Here is an 18,192-nt window from a genome sequence, read left to right on the forward strand (position 1 = left end):
GATCCCTTTCTTTTCCTATGTTTTCCCATACTATACCACTTCTCCCCAGTTATTTTTCTCTCAGCAGTGCTCCAAGGCTGGAAGGGGGGCATTTTCCTTCCCACACTTTAAATTCAATCTGTGTAACTTGCACTGTAATGCATGGGTTGTATAACTGTAACATCTCGTTTAGCCCCAAGTCCCATGGAAATCCAAGACTGCAGAAGTCCTCTCGCACTCTGTATCAGGGAAGATTAGGAAGGCCAGCCTGCAGCTGCCTGATTCTCTACAATGCTTCCTTTGTAGAAGGCTCGATTACTGGTCTGAGCAACTCAGATACTCTGCGGTTTGCTCTCACTTCTCCTTACTGCCTAGAGTCCATCTTCAGTGTTGCCCCAAACTCAACAGGAGCAAAGCTCTGATGTCTTTTGCAGCCTCTGGGCATAGAACTGCTTCTTTGAGTTAAGCATTTCTGCATCAGCCACTGTGTTTTGAGTTATTTTTATGACTTTTATTTTTAAACCCTATTCTGTGCATTCAGGGTGGGGGAAAATCCAAATAAATATATTTTTGGGCAAAGTATTGTTAAAAAAATGCAAAGCACGAGCTGAAACAGCACATTTCCTTCCTTAATGAAAGGAGAGGTCATGAGTTATTTCATGTAATAAAATACTGTGCATTTCCTCAGACTCTGAAAACCCCCAAATAAATAGCTTTGTTCTTTTCCAATTGTTTCATGAGCTAATGAAATGTCTTAGTTAAGTACACAACAACTAGATTTCAAAATATTATTTATGGTCTGGGCAGCCAGATTCGGAAAAAGGTTAGATACATATTTTGGATCCTTCTTCAACACTTAACATTCAATAGTAGTTGGTAATGCTCAGCTTAAGCCTTCCTAACAATAAGAAAAGGTTTGAGCAGGATTTGTTTCTACTTATCATTCATCATGATTGAATATTGAACATTTTTCCTCCAAGGTACATTTCACAGGGGATCCTATTTCAAAGTCTATGATTCTAACCTCTCTTTTTTAGCCTACTTCCCAGTAGGTTTATGAGATCACTCGGCATTCCATGTGTCCTGCACTATCAAATTTGCAACGCCTGGACCAATATGAACCAAATTGGGTACAGTTGTAGGGACACCTCAATGGTGTAGTTTGTGATGATGTAACTCAGCCCAATTCAAGATGGTGGATGCGTAAACTTTTGAGGTGCAAGTGGGCTAACTTGTGAACCGCTTAACCAATTTGAACCAAATTTGCTACAGCTGCAGGGACACATAGGGATCCCAAATGGCATGGTGTGTGATGATGTCATCCATTCCAGTTCATGATGGCAGGCACGTGAACATCTGAGGCGCAAGCGGGCTAATTTGTGGACTGCCTAACAGATTTAAATCAAATAATGTACAGTTGCAGTGAGTGACACACAGGGACACTTCAATGGCATAGTTTGTGATGATGTAATCCACACCAATTCAAGATCATGGACGCATAAACTTTTGAGGCCCTAGTGGGCTAACTTGTGAACCACTTAATCGATTAGAGCCAAATCTGCTACAGCTGTAGGGACACATAGTGATGCCCCAATGGTGTAGTTTGTGGTGATGTCATTCACCCCGATCCAAGATGGTGGACATGTGAATGTTTGAGGTGCAAATGTACTAACTTGAGAACTGTCTAACCTATTTGAACCAAATTTGATACAATTGGTGTAGTTTGTAATGTAGTTTGTAATTGGTGTACACCTCAATGGTGTAGTTTGTAATGATGTAATCCACCCCAATCCAAGATGGTGGATGCATTAACATTTGAGGTGCAAGAGATCTAACTTGTGGCTCACTACCACTCACCACCCCCAGTACAGCCCAATTTTCCCTAGATCCCTCTTTAAACAGGTTGCCCGTGCTGTGATGGTGGTGCGGTTCCAGTCTCCATGGATGTGTGGAGGCCATTTGCTGGTCTCAGTGCATGCATGGAAACCACACAAATAGCCTCTGCGTATCCGCAGAGGCCAGAACTGTGCCACTTCCATGTGGGTGGCCTGTTTAAAGAGCGATCGTGGGACAATTGGGCTGTACTGGGGTGGGGGAGTCAATGAGTGGTGAGCTGGTAAGAACCTTAGACAACTTTTTTTGCTGCTCCCCTGCTGCCAGCCTGAGGCGCCTTTGATGATGAACTAGTCTGCTCGAACCAGGCTTGAATCACAGACTGAACCGGCTCCAGTTCAGTTTGCGATTGAGACTCTGAGCTGGCCCAGTTCGATGCAAACTGGTTTAACATTGAATGGTTTGTGCACACCCCTAAAATACTCACCACACATCAAAAACCACTATGTCAGTATGAAGGCCCCTATTTTCCTGTAGAAGAGAAACTTTGATGTTAGTTTTTAAGTGTGTATGGTGCAGTATTTTATGTGGGAAAGCATTCAGACATCAGTCCCCACCCACACACACCTGCAGTAAGGAAAAGGAAAAGGAAAAAGAGAAAGATTGCACAGCTTCAGCTCCTCTGTTTTAGCTGTCTGACCACCAACTGAACTTCCTGTCTTTCCTAATGGATCCTCAATATCTTCTCTCTCACAAATGATCTTATTCTCCACTTTTGTCAGCAGTTTAAACCTTGGGATATTCTCTGAGTTTCTCTCTCTCTGTAGGACTGTTCACACATTAGTTACGTGTGAACTAATTAATATTCGTTAATGTAGCATTACTTACAAGAACACAATGTTCATGAGCAATTGTATATTATATTTTGAAGAACAGCACTTTTTAAAAAGTATGCATTGGTTTGCACGCATGCACAACATAATGCCTGAATAGGGCTAAGGCTTTTGTCTCTTTGTCTCTGCAAGGAGCTAAGTATTTCACAACAGTGCGATGAAAGCAATTGGAGACTAACTCACCCAGTTGTAATGTATATATTCTTAAAGGCAGAACAGCATTTGTTAAATTGGTTTTTGTATGAAAGACTGATTAGTTAGCAATCCCATTGGAGATTTTGATAATCAGATTATAGAACAAATGATTCTCCCTTATTGGTTTTTGTGAGATTTTCATAGAAAGAGGGCTCTCTTTAAAAACACACATACACATACACACTCAATCAAATCAATTCAATCAATCAATCAATCAGTCAGTCAATCAATCAAAAGCATGTCTGCCCCATTTGCTGATTGACTTGTTGCATTTACATTGTATTTAAAAAAAATCCCTGAAGACAAAACTGGAAAGATTTATGCAGAACGAATGCATGGTTACATAAAAAGGTAAAAGGTAAAATGTGACTCCCGTTAATGTACGTAAGACAAATACCTTAAGGTGTTAGAAGTGTCAGGGGGGGGAAATAAGAGGACTTTTTCATATTTTGTGGACATAGTTAAAAATATTGGAGAGAAATGTTTTTTAAAAATCTTGAACTGAAATGCCTCTTCCAGTTTCTCCACCAAATTCTCAGGTGAGGAAAATTGTGTGTGTGTGCATATACACAATTCCTGCAATTTTTGGGAGCTACATTCTGACAAATTTCTCAGCAACCATCATTGTATCCCAGAAACCCCTTGGAATGACATTGAAGATTGATTGATTGACTCTTAGAGCCCTTTCTCACAATCAATGAAAATGGCTTGGGGCACGTGGCAGGGCGGAGACCTTGAAAAGCTCACCTCCCCCACAGATGATCCCATCACCTTTGCTGGGCACAGAGATTGCGCACCCAGATGTGTAGCTGTCTCCTCTGGCAGTGCAGAGGGTTGGGGGCCACGACGCATCATCCCGGCCCCCTGAACGCCAATAATGCACTGCACAAGTGTGTGGTGCATTATGGGGATTCATAATGGCCAGGAGGCTGCTGCTGTGTCAGCACCGCACAAACCCACATGACACCGACACGTGATTATTTAGCCCGAGCTAAGGGTCCACTTGTGCCCTTAACCCTGGCTAGCAGGTGGGACTGTTTGGCAGATTTGCCACCATGCTGCTGCCAGTTGCCACACGGCTCCTGGCAGTTCTTGTGCACAGACAAAACTGGGCTTGGCTTCCTCAGCCCAGTTTTGCCTGTTCATGAGAACAGCTTCATAGTGTGGCTGCCTAGCTTATATTGCAAAATGAGTGTTCACCATTCTGCCCTGCATAATAATGTGGGGCTGGAACATCTGAACTGGCTCTTAATTAGGGGTGTGCACAGAACCGTTTGGCCCAGTTTGATTCGAGGCCAGATTGGCCTCAAACAGAACCGGGCCAGTTTGGTCCGGCCCCCATCAAACCCCCACCCCCCACGTCCGGCAGGTCCGCAAACTTGAAAAGTAACTACCTGTAGCCCCTTCAGGGGGCTTGCTGTAGCCAATGGGGGGGGTCCACAAGGGTTCCCTCTCCCCCTGCCGGCCTCCCTCATCACTGCACCGCGGCTGGGTAAATGTAGTCTTTTTGGCCCTTTCGGGCCTCCGTAAAGGTGAGCGGCAAACATTTTGGCTGCCACCGAACATGTGCAAATGCCCTCTGCGAGGCTGTAGGCCATGCCAGGCCTCACAGAGGGCATTTGAGCATGTGCGGCGGCGGCCAAAATGGCCACGGCTCACCTTTACAGAGGCCGAAAGGGCAAAAAAGACTACATTTACCCAGCCAGGTGATGAGGGAGGCCGGCGGAGGGAAAGGGAACCCACACAGACCCCCCTGTGGCTACAGCAAGCCCCCCCGAACGGGCTACAGGTAGTTACTTTTCAAGTTCACGGACCTGCCAGACTGCTCTGTGCACACCCCTAATTAAGAGCCAGTTCAGATGTTCCATTTATTTAATTTTTTTAAAAAAAGTTTGCGGACCTGCCAGACGAGACCGGCGGTTTGGTTCTGGATGGAACGGGGGTGGTGGTGGTGGTTTGGTTCGATCACGGACCCACGAACCTACGAACCCACGGACCAAACCGTCGGACCACAGACCACCGGACCGGTTCTGCACATCCCTACTCTTAATTGTAGTTTACATCATTTGAACCAGCCTTCCATCATAACATGCAGAATGCATGGAACTCAGGTAAGCAACCAAAACAGAATTCACATAAGCTTCACCGTAACTGGTGAATATATGGATGGTAACTGTGCAGTGTAATCAAGATCTTCCACTAAAAAGATGTGCTGTCGAGCAAGGTTGACCTTTAGGAATGCCCAGGGCCATCAATAACTTACTGTTGTCTACTACAGGCCACTTACCACATGCGTCCACCAAGAATCACAAAACCACAGCATACCATATTATTGGCAAGCAGCTGCTAATACTTTTCGTCGACAATCAAGACTTGCAATACTATCTAACAATCTCAGCAGCCATCTCTTTAAGAACAGTTGAATTATACTTAAAATGCACAGTAATAATGGCTATTTCCTCTTTTTTGAATATCAAATCTTGCTCTCTCTTATACCACTTTTCAAATGCGGTTCATGATAAAAAAATCAATTTCTCCAACTTAGTTTCTTCTATTAACAGTTCAGGAAGCTTATGTCACAATTCTCTTGCCTCTTGTATTGCAGGGCACTGTTTTAAAATATGGGTAGAGATTTTCTGGATTGCCATTGCCCCTTTATATTCCCTGTGAGATACACAACCTGATAGCCATCACAAAAATTTCTTTCAGGGAATTCTCAATCAAGTTGCAACCATTCACTGACAGGATGATCCTGGAAATCTAAAACTCCACTACCCAGATAAGGAAAACAGCCAAGTTTTAAATTTCAGCAAGGCTTACTTAGCCCCTTGGCAGATATCTAGTACGGCGTCTTCCTTTCCTCTTACCAGAAACCAGTTTCTTTAGGGCTTCCTGTAAACCACTTGCATTTTATTATAATTTTAATTTGCTGATCACTGGAGTTGGCTATGCTATGCGCAACTATTCAGTTTGAATAGATGGAATAAGGTATTCCAGTATCTGGTATTTACAAGACACTAGGTCTGTTCACATGACTTTTGGGGGATGGGTTGTGTAGGGGAAGAATGGCAGTTCAATCCCCCTTTCTCTTTTGGAGAGAAAGCAGCAAAGCAAGAGGTCTTGAGACAGTTCTTTAGTATTGAAGAACTACAAGGATTTATTTAACGAAGTTACAAAAGGATAGGAAAGCTTTAAGCTGAAAAGGGAGAGAGGCCAAAACAAACATCCATATCTAGAGACAAACAATGGAGACTGGAAGAACAAAGAGGGGAGGTTTTATCCATGACCCTAAAAACCCTCGGCGGTCACTATGAGACATTGCAGATGAGAGCTGATGATGCCAGGGTCCTAGCTGCAACAGGTTGGAGGGTAGGAGAGCTCCTATCCCATAATCAGCACACAATCAGAACTTCTGTTTGGGTCAGCAAACCCAGGAAACACATGATTAAGTCAGGCCCAGCGTACATTGTTGAAACAGGAAGCTGAAAGTCTTCTGAGGCCTCTATGCTTTCCCACTATGCTTTGTGCTGCCAGGAGACTGTGTTGATGGAATTGCCTCAGGGATGATTGGCCAACACCTGTAGTTTGGGCAAATGTGGGGAATTTAGCTCAAAAGCGGAGACAGTTCCAAGCAGTTTTAATTTGTGCAAGTGTCTGAACTCAAGAAAATTGGCTTGAGAGAGAGATTTTGATTAACAAAAGGAGTGTATTGTAAGAAAAACAAATAAAAGCAATAAGACTGAAAAAAATAAATAAAAAGCATAAAAGCACTACAAATATGTTGAAAAACAGACTATTGTAAGGCACGTTTAGCTTAAAGTTCCAAATTATGTGTAAATTCCCAGACAGGCTAGAGAGAGTTACTTTAAGGTAGGGGGGTAAGGTTTCAGAACTTAGAGGGATAGATTCAGCCCCGAAGTTGCTGGGCAAGAGGCTATATCACCTGTCCTCACAGAGATCTGACTTGGGCAGCTGGAGACTAGCGTCTGTCCGGGGAGGTGAAATAGAAAGCAGGAGAGTTGTAGAAATTAGTGTGGAGGGAATGCCATGAGAATGGCTTCGTGGTGGACCCAGCTTCCTGTGCCTGGTCATGCTCTGCTGAATAGGGGAGTCCAGACAGGCTTTTTCGGAATGCATTGTTTCTGATCATCCTTCCTAAGTGGGAAGGTGTGTGAATTGCCTATTGTATTCAAAGCTGATTGTGAGGACAACTGGAGTGTGCAGGTGCATCCAAAAGTATCCTGTGCTGGGAAGGGCTTCCCAATGTGTAGTGGTTAGAGTGCTGGACTAGGACCGGGGAGTCCTGTGTTCAAATCCCCATTCAGCCATGATACTTGCTGGGTGACTCTGGGCCAGTCACTTCTCTCTCAGCCTAACCTACTTCACAGGGTTGTTGTGAAAGAGAAACTCAAGTATGTAGTACACTGCTCTGAGCTCCTTGGAGGAAGAGCGGGATATGAAATGTAAATGTAAATAATAATAGTTCTATCAAAAGTTTCAGTGTGCACCTTTTCAAAGTTACATCATTGACTCATCCCTATTGTGAGGGAGTCTACTGCTGCACTTTCCCTTCCTGGCCTAATTGCTTCATTTGCAACAGGTGTTATCTCTCTTGCAAGTGGATGGGGGGAGTTTTAGAGTTCATCCTAAGTCCCAAATGACCTCGGATATTCAGATAACTTGCAATAGTTAGTTCTGGAGTCTGCTTAGCTGGGCCCCCACATATGGAGAGGGAGTGTGAAGCTAATCTCCTTTGCAATTTGTGTTATTTGCCACCCAAATCTAGGGGTGACCAGTCCACTGCCAACTACGTGATTTATCCCCATGTATAACATAAACTGGGAACTAACATTGCAGTTCAGCTCCTGAGCATAGCAAAAGTGCAATCTCCAAGCCTGGAGATGCAGTTGCAACCAGGGAGGCTTCTAGGAGTGGGCAGAATAAGCTCAGCTGGTAACAACTGGAAAGGCTCATGATGTCATCAGCTGCCCTCTAACTGGCCACAAAGGAGCAGGAGGTAGTCCCAGCCCTGCTGAATCATAGTCCCAGCTACAGAATCATAGAGTGTGCTTCACAGAGTGCTATGACCATGGATGGCAGCTCCTGTTGCCACAGCTCTCTATTGTTTCTATGCTTGCTGTAGTAGATGCTACAGAGTAAATACATTTAACATTTCTAGCCTCTGCAGTGGCTTTAATAGGACTTATTTCTGCCTTTTTAGCCATTTACATATATTGTCCTCAACTGATGGTTCACAGCCCAACACACGGATCAATTTTCAAGCCCACTTATTCCTTATCACTCTGCTCAATCATATGAAGATTTTCCTTATTAATTTTCCATGTTCACAGCTGTCAGTTGCATAAGATTTGACAGCAGGATTAATGTCAAACCCATGACATTTCTTCACCTGGACCTTTAATAACATAAGTTTGCATAACAACTGTAATATTTTTATATTATGGTACATATGAATGAATAAGCACTACCAGAACACTGGCAAATGGCATAGTGATTTTTTTCCCTCTTTATGCACAAAGTCAGCATCAGCTTACTCCAGTTCTCAAATGAGAGGATCCATTGTGAGATTAAAGAGAATCGGCAACAGGAATCCCCTTGCTTAACTCTCACTTTGGGATTTAATTTTTATTCAATTGGATTCCAATCTTTGCCTTTGTATAAGCCAAATATATAACACAAGGCAACACCAGCATTCCCCAATAGCTGGTGCTGCTGCACATGAGAAAGGCGGCCCTGGCAGTGTTGCACCACAGTGCAGTTGCTCAACTTCTTAAAACAATGTGCCTGCACTTACACAGTGCTACTTATTAGGCCTGTACACAAATGTGGAAGTTGGGATTGGGTCTGACTTGATCCAATCTGACCCTGAAAATGTCAGTTCAGGGCCTTTGGACCCTTCTGAATTTCAGGGTCGGTAACTGGATTAGGATTAAGATCAGGGTCATACAAAATGTTTTAAAAGTAGCTGCAGATACTCACTGAACCCAGAAGAAAAGTGCAGGGAAGGTGATGTAACATCAGAGAATCTAAGGGGAAGTCACCTCATACCAGAGAATCACAGGAGAAACCCAGAAATTGGCTGCTTTTATTTGTAAGTTTAAAATAGGCTAAAAGACCTTCTAGAAATCAGATATGCATGGGCAGGTGGGCAGGGGGACAGGCAGGCAGAGAGAGGGCAGAAGATGGGTATTTCCCCCCAGCAACAATCGCTTTTTAAAAAAGCAGACTCTCGCCCCCATTTGGAGCTTCTGAATTTTCCCCAGTGGGTCGGATAAGTCCAAGCTGAACTGAGGTATGCAAGTTCGGGTTCAGACTCTTACTGAACCCCTCCAATTTTACTCAGCCAGTTTTGCACAGGCCTACTACTTATACTGGAAACAAAGTAAACAGAGCGGGCACACTGTTTTAAGTAGTTGTGTAACTGCACTCTTAAGCAACACTGCCAGGGCTGCCTTAAACATGCACAGTAGTGCTCCCTGATCAGGAATGCCAGTATTGTCTTGTGTAATGTGGGCCATTATTTCTTCAGTGCTCAAATGATATGAGAGACAGAATCAAATGCCTTTGCTGTGTCCATACTATTCACTACAGAATGTTTCTTGACCAGGATCAAAATATAATTAGGGTGTGATGCTTTTAATTAATCCTTTCCTTGATCCAGGCCAGCTTTTGAATGGGGCTTTAGTTTCTCGTATTCCAGTCCTGGAGTAGAGGTGGGGCTAAGATACAGCTAGCAGCAAGAGCATTGACGTCAGACTGAACTTGCCTCTCTGTACATAGTGAGGCTATTCTCACAACCGCTTGTAAGTGCGTTAAGGGAGCTCAGCCCTTTTGAACAGTTGTGCGCAGCACCGGAAGCCATATGGCTCCCGGCTGCTAGCCCAGCTAAATGCCTCCCTTTAAACAAGGTTGGTGGCACGAATGCTCTGCTAACCCCATTTGATTGATTGTGAGTCACCACAGCATGGCTCCACACCACAGCGACTCACAAGTAGACCCCCAACTGGGAGGCTACAGCAAGCCTCCTGGCTTCGAGGGTCTCCCCAGAATGCCCCGTACATTTGTGCGGGGCATCCTGGGACTTCCAGGTGCTGGGTGGCCCCTGATCCCTGCCGCCCCTTGACAGAGTCAGTAATCTTGTGGGCAGCCAATCCAGCCGCTCAGGGCAGGCTAGCCACTCATGTGCAGGGAGAGCAGGCTTGACCCTCTTTCTCTGCCAAACCCCTTATGGCGCTCCACACTGCTCATGTGGAGATCCTTAGTATATATTTCATTAAAATGTTAATATTCCTGATTCTGTTCCACTGCCTTGTCCTTGCATACCACAACTCTTTCCATTGAATTCTACACAAGTGACATTAGAGTTTCTAAACAACCCAAGGTTGAAATAAATCCTGTTTGGTATTTGGGATATTTACTGTCCTATTGTTTATGATTCTTGAACACAATCTGAGGATCAGGGACCCAAGCAGTAAGCAGCTGAGTTCCTAACTTCTTAAATTCATCTACACTGGATTTTTTCCAATAAGAATGGCATTTTTATACATTTGTCATGAACTATTGGCAGGTTAAAAGTCAAAAGATTATGAAGACCAGCTAATCTATTTCCATGAACACCACATTCTCGAATATTATGGAGTTTAATCTTGAGCATAAAGCCAAAACATCAGATCCTGATAGTGTATCCAAAAACAACAACAAAAGACCACTAAGTAATGAGTATAAAGTATATTGAAAATAGATCAATAATTTATATATAGTGATTTGGATATATGCAAACAATAATTAAATAATATTGAAAACTATGAGATCACGACAGCTTCCCAGTATTATACACTTTTTCAAAATATCTTTTTCAAGTGTCCAACAAGTTCACTTGATATTTGATGAGTATCAGCAGTGGTGTCTTGTTATTGTTTCTCTGTTGGACAATGAGTAATTTTCAGAGAAAACCCATTGGTTGTTTCTCGTCATCTCTCATCTGTCCATTCTACAAGATACCCATAATTCACTAATAATATAATGGTAATGATCTGTTTCTAACATCATAAGAAAATGGCCAAATGGCTCTTTGAAATATTATTTTATATAACATTTGACAGTGTCCTTTATCCCTGGTCAATAAATAGAATAACTGAAATTTTAAATACTATAAACATGTCTTACAATGAAAAATATTCAATCATTTTGATTAGATAAGGTTCTAAAATTTAAACAAACTTGAGTTTGCCCCTGTAAAAGGCATTAATACTTGAAATTTAAAAGACTTATCTATTTCAGACAAACTCATTCCCAGTTATCTTAGTTCTAATAATGCAATATAAAAGAATCATCAATAGAATGTTATCATGGTGTATAACTAACGTTCCCTCTGACTTGTCTCCTGACCTGTCTCCTTGAAAGTTGACCTGTCTCCTGAAAGTCTGACCTGTCTCCTTGAAAGTTGCCAACAGACTGAAAAACTAGTGTGAAACTTATTGATTTATTTTCAGTATACTCTATACTCATTACTTAGTGGCTTTGTTTTGTTTTTGGATACACTATCAGGATCTGTTGTCTTGTCAATATGTCTTAGTAGAATCTTACCAGCAGCTCTTAGTCAGCCCTCTTTGCTTTCCAGCAAGCCTTTCTCTCTGCTTAGCACTGCCTTGTCTGATCCTGCTGTTGTCTTTTCCTCCAGTTGTTCCGAGAGTGATCCAGTTCTTCTGTGCGATATTCAGCTCTCTTCTTTAGGCCCATTCACATGTTATATTCAACACTGGTATGATGAGTGTACAGTGTACACAGGTACAGATACTTACACAGGTACAGTCATTAACATGTTACGTTGAATGCAAGTACCGAAGTACACTTCCTTTCTGTACCAAGGGCCTGTATCCAGGTTCACCATATCCAGGAACCCAGTCACATCTGTACCACACATCTGTACACTCATACAGCATAACATCTGAATTGGGCTTTTGTGATTCACCTGCTCTTACTGCTCCCTAGCTGTAGCTGTTCCAACCTCCCCTTTTTAATCCCCGAAATTTAGCCCACCTCCTCTGGATCAGCCAATCAGGGCAAATACAAACCAGATCGGAAGGAACACCTCCAGACAGAAAAAACAAACCTCCGATGGATAAAAGGCCAAGGCTGCTTAACCTTTTGTATAAGGAACTCTAATACGAGATGCATAGGCAGAACTGGGGGAGCAGGCAGGGCATGTGCCCTGGGCGCCACTGAGGTGGGGGAACCACGCCAGTTCCTGCCACCCCCACCCCAATGCCCACCTGCCCAGCCCCAGGGCCCCTCAGCCACTTGCCTCCAGCTCCGGCCTAGGATCGGCAACGAGGCCTAGGATCGGAGCAGCCTACAAAATGCAAAGGTCTTCTCTCCCCGCCTCTCAGCTAATCGGCGGGTGGGCGGGGCTTCCTCTGAGTAGGCCTCCCTGAAGCCTGAACTCGGCAGGCCCCAGAAAGCCAGGAAGTAGGCAGGAAGAGTTCTCTCCAGCAGACCCTCCCTGCAGCAGACCAGACCATCCAGCACAGCTTTTATAAGGTAGGCTGTGAATTCCTTTTTGTGGTTACCCCCGTATATAGGGATCTGCTTGCCATAGGGCTTTGATATGTGGGGTGGGGCGAGACTGAGAAGTCTCTGAATATTTAATTTAAAACAGACTGAAAAATGTGCTGGCTTTAAAAACAAAAACTATCTAAGGCCTTTAAGTGGCTTCTTTCATGTAAGAAAATTACAAAAACTTCTGGAACAAATATTTATGTATTCATTCATTCTTTAATTCATTTATAAATGGACTTATGTTCAAGTTGTTTTGCAACCCAGAAGGTCTGAGTGAGAACTGTGAAGCATGTGTTGTGCTTTTATTTTATTCTATTTTTCTTGTGTGTGAACTGCTCTCCAATAACTTGCAGGGACGTCAGGGTAAATCTGGCCAACATGTGAATGCAGCACCTCCATTCCGGAGGAGATGTGTTTTAAAGGGCTTTAAAAGACTCGTGTGAAAAACCTCCTGGAATCAAACTTTACTGAATTTGTTCAGAATTCTGAGAAAACATAGGCTCACCCTGCATGGTTGAAAGTCTCCTTTGCTAATCTGCAGCGAGGGGCCCATTTTAATAATTCATCTTTCTAGTGTGTTCTAGGCATTAAAAGTAGCACAAATATAGTAGGCATAAAAAGTAGCACCCCCTGCTAACTTGGCAAAGAGTCACCTTTTACCATGGTGATTCTCTTTATTTAGAAGGGGGAGAGTAACCGGCCCAATCCACCCCCAACACAGTACTTCCAGTGACTGTTGTTGGTGTCTGTCTTATGTTTCTTTTAGATTGTGAGCCCTTTGGGGACAGGGATCAATCTTATTTATTATTTCTCTATGTAAACCGCCCTGAGCCATTTTTGGAAGGGCGGTATAGAAATTGAATAAATAATAATAATAATAATAATAAATATTATTATTATTATTATTATTAAATATATAGTACTCAATGTATATCACTATATACTGTGAAGTGTGCATGTGTGTATTCAGTGAAATGTATTTCCAGGAAGCATACTTATTTTGAAATATCAGATGTAAATCCTTGGGGGCCTGGGGTGTGTGGAGGCCCTGGACTTTGAGGGGCTGGGGGCCCATTTTAAAATCTCATCTTGGCCCATTCCAACCTTGCTATGCCCCTGGCGGTCACTACACATGGGTTTCTGCACAACACCTGCACAGAAGAAACTTCCATGTAGAAAATGTGTCTCTTGTAAATTGACCCTGAATTTTCCATCCATGACTGGGATATTTGAGAGTTAGAGTCAATAATAAAAGAACAGCACACTGCTTGTGACAGGAAGGGGCAAATTACAATGATTTCTTAGTCTGGCAGGGGCTGGTTTTGGCCCTTGCAGAACTTGGCTGTCTGCTCCTGTTGCAAATGCCTCTGTCTAGTGTGGCAAACTAATGTATCCTCCTCCCTCTTGGTGTCAAAGTAAGCACTGGTGTGGTGAATGCACATATAGCCCATCATGAGCCAACAGTCATCATAAGACAAAGGCTGGCAGCAATCATTCACTGGTTTATAGACCCCCACCCCCACCCCCACCCCCTTCTTCTTCTTCCCCTATTTTGCTAGTGGCTATTTGGGCAGGTGATCCTCTAGGACAAAGTCATGTTTTTAAAAAAGAATGAGATGAGACAGAGAAAATGACACTTGGAATCCTCACATAACTCCTGACTGTTGTTCTAAGTCTTTTACAGAGATGGCTCATGTTTTCAGGTTTTGATCAACAACCATGTCTAGATGGTACAGTGTTCCTTTTAACAAGGATTTCCAGATATTGTTGACTACAAGTCCCATCATTCCTGTTTGGACAGGGGCGCAATTTCAGTGCTTGCCCTAGGCACTATTTTCCCTAGTTACGCCTCTGACGAGATGGGGACAGGCAGCCATTTTAAACCTATCAAAATGAAGGCCAAGCACACGTACAACACAATGGAGGTTTTGGCCACATCCTCCACAGAAGTAAAAAAGGATATTGTGGGGGCTGTGTCAAATGCTTTGTAGAAATCAAGACACACAACAGTGGCTGCAGCATCTCCATGCTTTACGAAACTAGGAACTCCACTGAAAAAGAAGGGGAGATTTGACTTGAAGGGCAGATTTGCCTACATTATTCAGCAAAACCAGCCAGTTACATTTCCCAGGACTGTGTCACTTCAAGCTGCAGGTGTGTGATTTGAGTGATCTTCCCCCCGAAAGGTCACCACACATAGAAGGATAGCAATTTAGGGAAAGGGTTACATTGAACAAAGGGTGCACATCACCCCAACCAATTGAGAAGTTTCCCCCACATTTTACTGCACCCCTCCCCTGCCGCCACCAAACCTAACAACCCATATCTACACACAAAATATGAGTTGCTCCTCAGTCTGTCCCTCTGCACACCTGTGTCAGACCCTTCTCCCCAACATGCTAGGTTTCCACACCCAGAGAGTTTCCTTGAAATTGTTATTATTTTAAAATCCCATCTTCAACTTGCAGCCTGGATGCAGAGCTTTGCCACAGGATGGATTATGTGTGTGTATGAACCAGCCTCCCCTCTGGAGGATTTGGAGGGTAGGGCTGGCTGCCAGAGTGCTGCTAGGGCAGAAGGGGCAGTACTGCTTCTCTTGGATTTGTAGATCCTGCCTCTTTGCAAAGCTTGTCTTTGTGGCTCTCGAGGGCCTACTCAGGGCTACTTGAGAACATCTCGCAAGAGTTCTGTCGTGAAGTTCCTTTGCACCCATACCCCCCAATAAATGCCACGACACAGGAAATGGGTTAAAACTAGGGCGGCAACTTTATTAAGCTAGTTTCAACAGAGAGCTGCAGTGTAGCCAAGCCACAGTGCAGCTGCCACCCCTAGGGTGCAGCAGCGTATCCCCTCCTCTGACCTGCCATCGTGGTGCTGGTGACCAAGGGGCTACTCTATTTAAAGGCACCGCTCCTATCATGGGCCAGATCAAAAACCCCTTCCAGTGCAACAGTGCAGAGTAGGCAAAAAACCAGCCACCTCCAGGCCAATCTGGGCGGATGGGGAAAATTCCTACTCGGCCCCAAAAGGCGGCCAGCTAATCCCACACTGTTGCCCGGAGGGGTGAGCGGATGCCAAGGTGTTCCTGCAGAAATCCAGCAGAGGTTGGGGGTTGCTTTTATTAGCATGCCCTCATCCCCCTGGATGGCCCTACGGACCAAGGATAAGGGATGTGCTCAAATCATTTCGGCGCCTCGTACGATTTGCCCGGTTCAGATGTGCCGATTCAGGAACATCCCTACCGAGGATGCAGTCACAGCATGGTCTGCTGTGTTTTCCAGGCTTGTTTCTTATACCCTGCCGGGAATGGATGCAAAACCAGCACCCCACACTGCATGCAGTGCTAGGAGAAGGTGCGGTCTTGCACCCAGGCTCAGAATCAAGAGATGGGGCAGAGGAAAGGGTTGCAAACTCAGGCCACAACCTTAGAAACTAGTTTGAAAGGAGTTCTGTAAACCAAGGTGTGGCTTCCACTACTAGGGTGAAGCTTTGTGGTGCAACCATGCCTATCTGTTAAGAAGGGGGTGATTTTTGCCTCAGAGGTGATGGCAAACACCCTCTGTATGGAGAACTATCCTCCCTTCCACACAGAAGAATCCTTTGGTGGTGGGGTCTCCTCCCAACACCTTGAATGGACTTGAGGCTTTGGGGAACCTAGCCAGAAAGGGAGTGGGAATCTGGTGCGGGGTTGCTCTCCTCAACCTCTTCCTGCCTTGTCTAGGGCCCACAATTCCATCCACCCAGGAGCGGAGATTTGTCACAGTGTGGATGTGTATTGACCTGGCTGAGGTTGCCCTCAGCACTTGCCTCGATAACAATGCCAAGAGGGATTCCGGGAAGCGCTCCTTTGCTGCTAGGATGGAGAGAGAGAAGAAAAAGATAACAAGTGTGAGCTTCAGAATGGCAGACCTGCTACGACTTAAATGTCATTTTCTCAGTGAGCCTCCATTTCGACTACCTTGTTTTCATGTTGATGTCTTTATCCAGCCCCCTGCCAAAGAGCTGCTGCCCAAAATGTTTTGGGTTTTCTTCATAAACACATTGGGTTCTGCACCAGTGGACTATATTAATTATTGCAGGGGTGGCCAACCTGAGGCGCTCCAGCTGTCGTTGGACTACAACTCCCATCACCCCCACTGCTGTTGTAGGCACTACAGTTCCAATAACCCCCTGCCACAATACATGGTGGCTGGGGATGATTGGACTACAGCTTCTATCATCCCCAGCCGGCCATCATTTCTTGTGACGGGGTGATGGGAGCTGTAGTCCCTCCACCAGCAGCTCTGGATGATATGAATTGTAGTCCAGCAACAGCTGGAGAGCCTCAGGTGGGCCATCACTAGCTCCTTGGCTTCCTCTGTGCCTTTTCTCCTGGCTTTGGCTGTCTGCTGTGCTTACTGGGGGCTGCTGAGTAAGGGCATGGAGGCTGCGTGCCCCCCTTCCCCCCGCAAACTAACCCTCTTGTTAGGAAGGGAAACGTATAGCTTAACCAGAAGAGAGCGAGAGTGCCATTTTCTCTGAAGAGAAGGGAACTTGCTTAGCCCCTCCGCTCTGCTGCTGTAGCTGCTTCTCTTCCATGGTTGGCCAGAATAGCTGCCAGTCAAGCTGTCCTGTCTGATTGTTTCGGAACTCCCCTAAGCATTGCCCGCCCCCTCACCCCAGGAGAAACAACTACCAGGCTGATTGCCACAGCCTGTTCTGTTCTTATTGTATTTTACCTTTTCCCTCAGGGGGGTGGGCAGTGCTTGGGTAGCCCCCAAATCAGACAGGATAGCTTGATGGTTTCTTGGGGGGGGGCACCAGGAGGCTGCAGCAGGAGGAAGGAGGGGTTGAAGCAAGCTCCCTTCTTCTCAGAGAAAATGTCTGTCTGTGGTTCTTCTGAGGAAGCTGTACGGATTCCTTCTTAGCAAGGGTCTGCGGGGGCTTGGTTGCTCCCAATAAAAGGTTTACCGTCAACTTAAAACCTCCCACCTTATATATAAATGGAAGCAGAGGAGGGCAGTACACCAGTGTCCCATGGAGTCCAGTAGGGCTGCCACACCTCCACTGCCACACTCTCCGCCCAAGCTCCCCACGCATCCTGGCTTGGTCCAGCTCTTGTCTTCTCCAGCCCTCCACAGAATTTTAAATGGGATGTAGCCAATCGCTTCTGCAAAGCCACTTTGCTCCCCAGACACACCCACATCCAAGGCTTCTGAGGATCTATTCCCAAATCGGGTTTGTCAAGTCTTTGCCCCGAAACTGGGAAATACGGGGAAAGGAACCGAACAATTCAAAAACAGAAATACAAAAACAGTAATTGATACAGACTTTAGCGTTGGTTCAGGTATGAGGCAAGTCCTTGGGTAAGACAGCGTTAATCTCAACAGCGTTTTCCACTCTGGGGTCACCGACTGGAGATGCTCCATCTTGAGCTGCCCCATACTCCTGGGAATCTGCAGTTCCCTTGCATTTACTGGCTGTAGTAACTTCTGCAGGAGTTCTCCTCGTTTCTCGGCCAGCCTTATAATCCCTACCCTGAGGGAAATCACAGGAAGGGGAGTGGGGCAGGACTGAACTGGGGCCAGCTGCGGAAGAGGGGCCACGACTGCCCCGGGGCCGGCTGCAGAAGGGGGGTGCGGGACTGCCCCGGGGCCGGCTGCAGAAGGGGGGTGCGGGACTGTCCCGGGGCCGGCTGCAGAAGGGGGGTGCGGGACTGTCCCGGGGCCGGCTG

Source organism: Hemicordylus capensis, chromosome 5 (assembly GCF_027244095.1).
Source record: "Hemicordylus capensis ecotype Gifberg chromosome 5, rHemCap1.1.pri, whole genome shotgun sequence".
In the NCBI taxonomy this organism is placed as follows: domain Eukaryota; kingdom Metazoa; phylum Chordata; class Lepidosauria; order Squamata; family Cordylidae; genus Hemicordylus; species Hemicordylus capensis.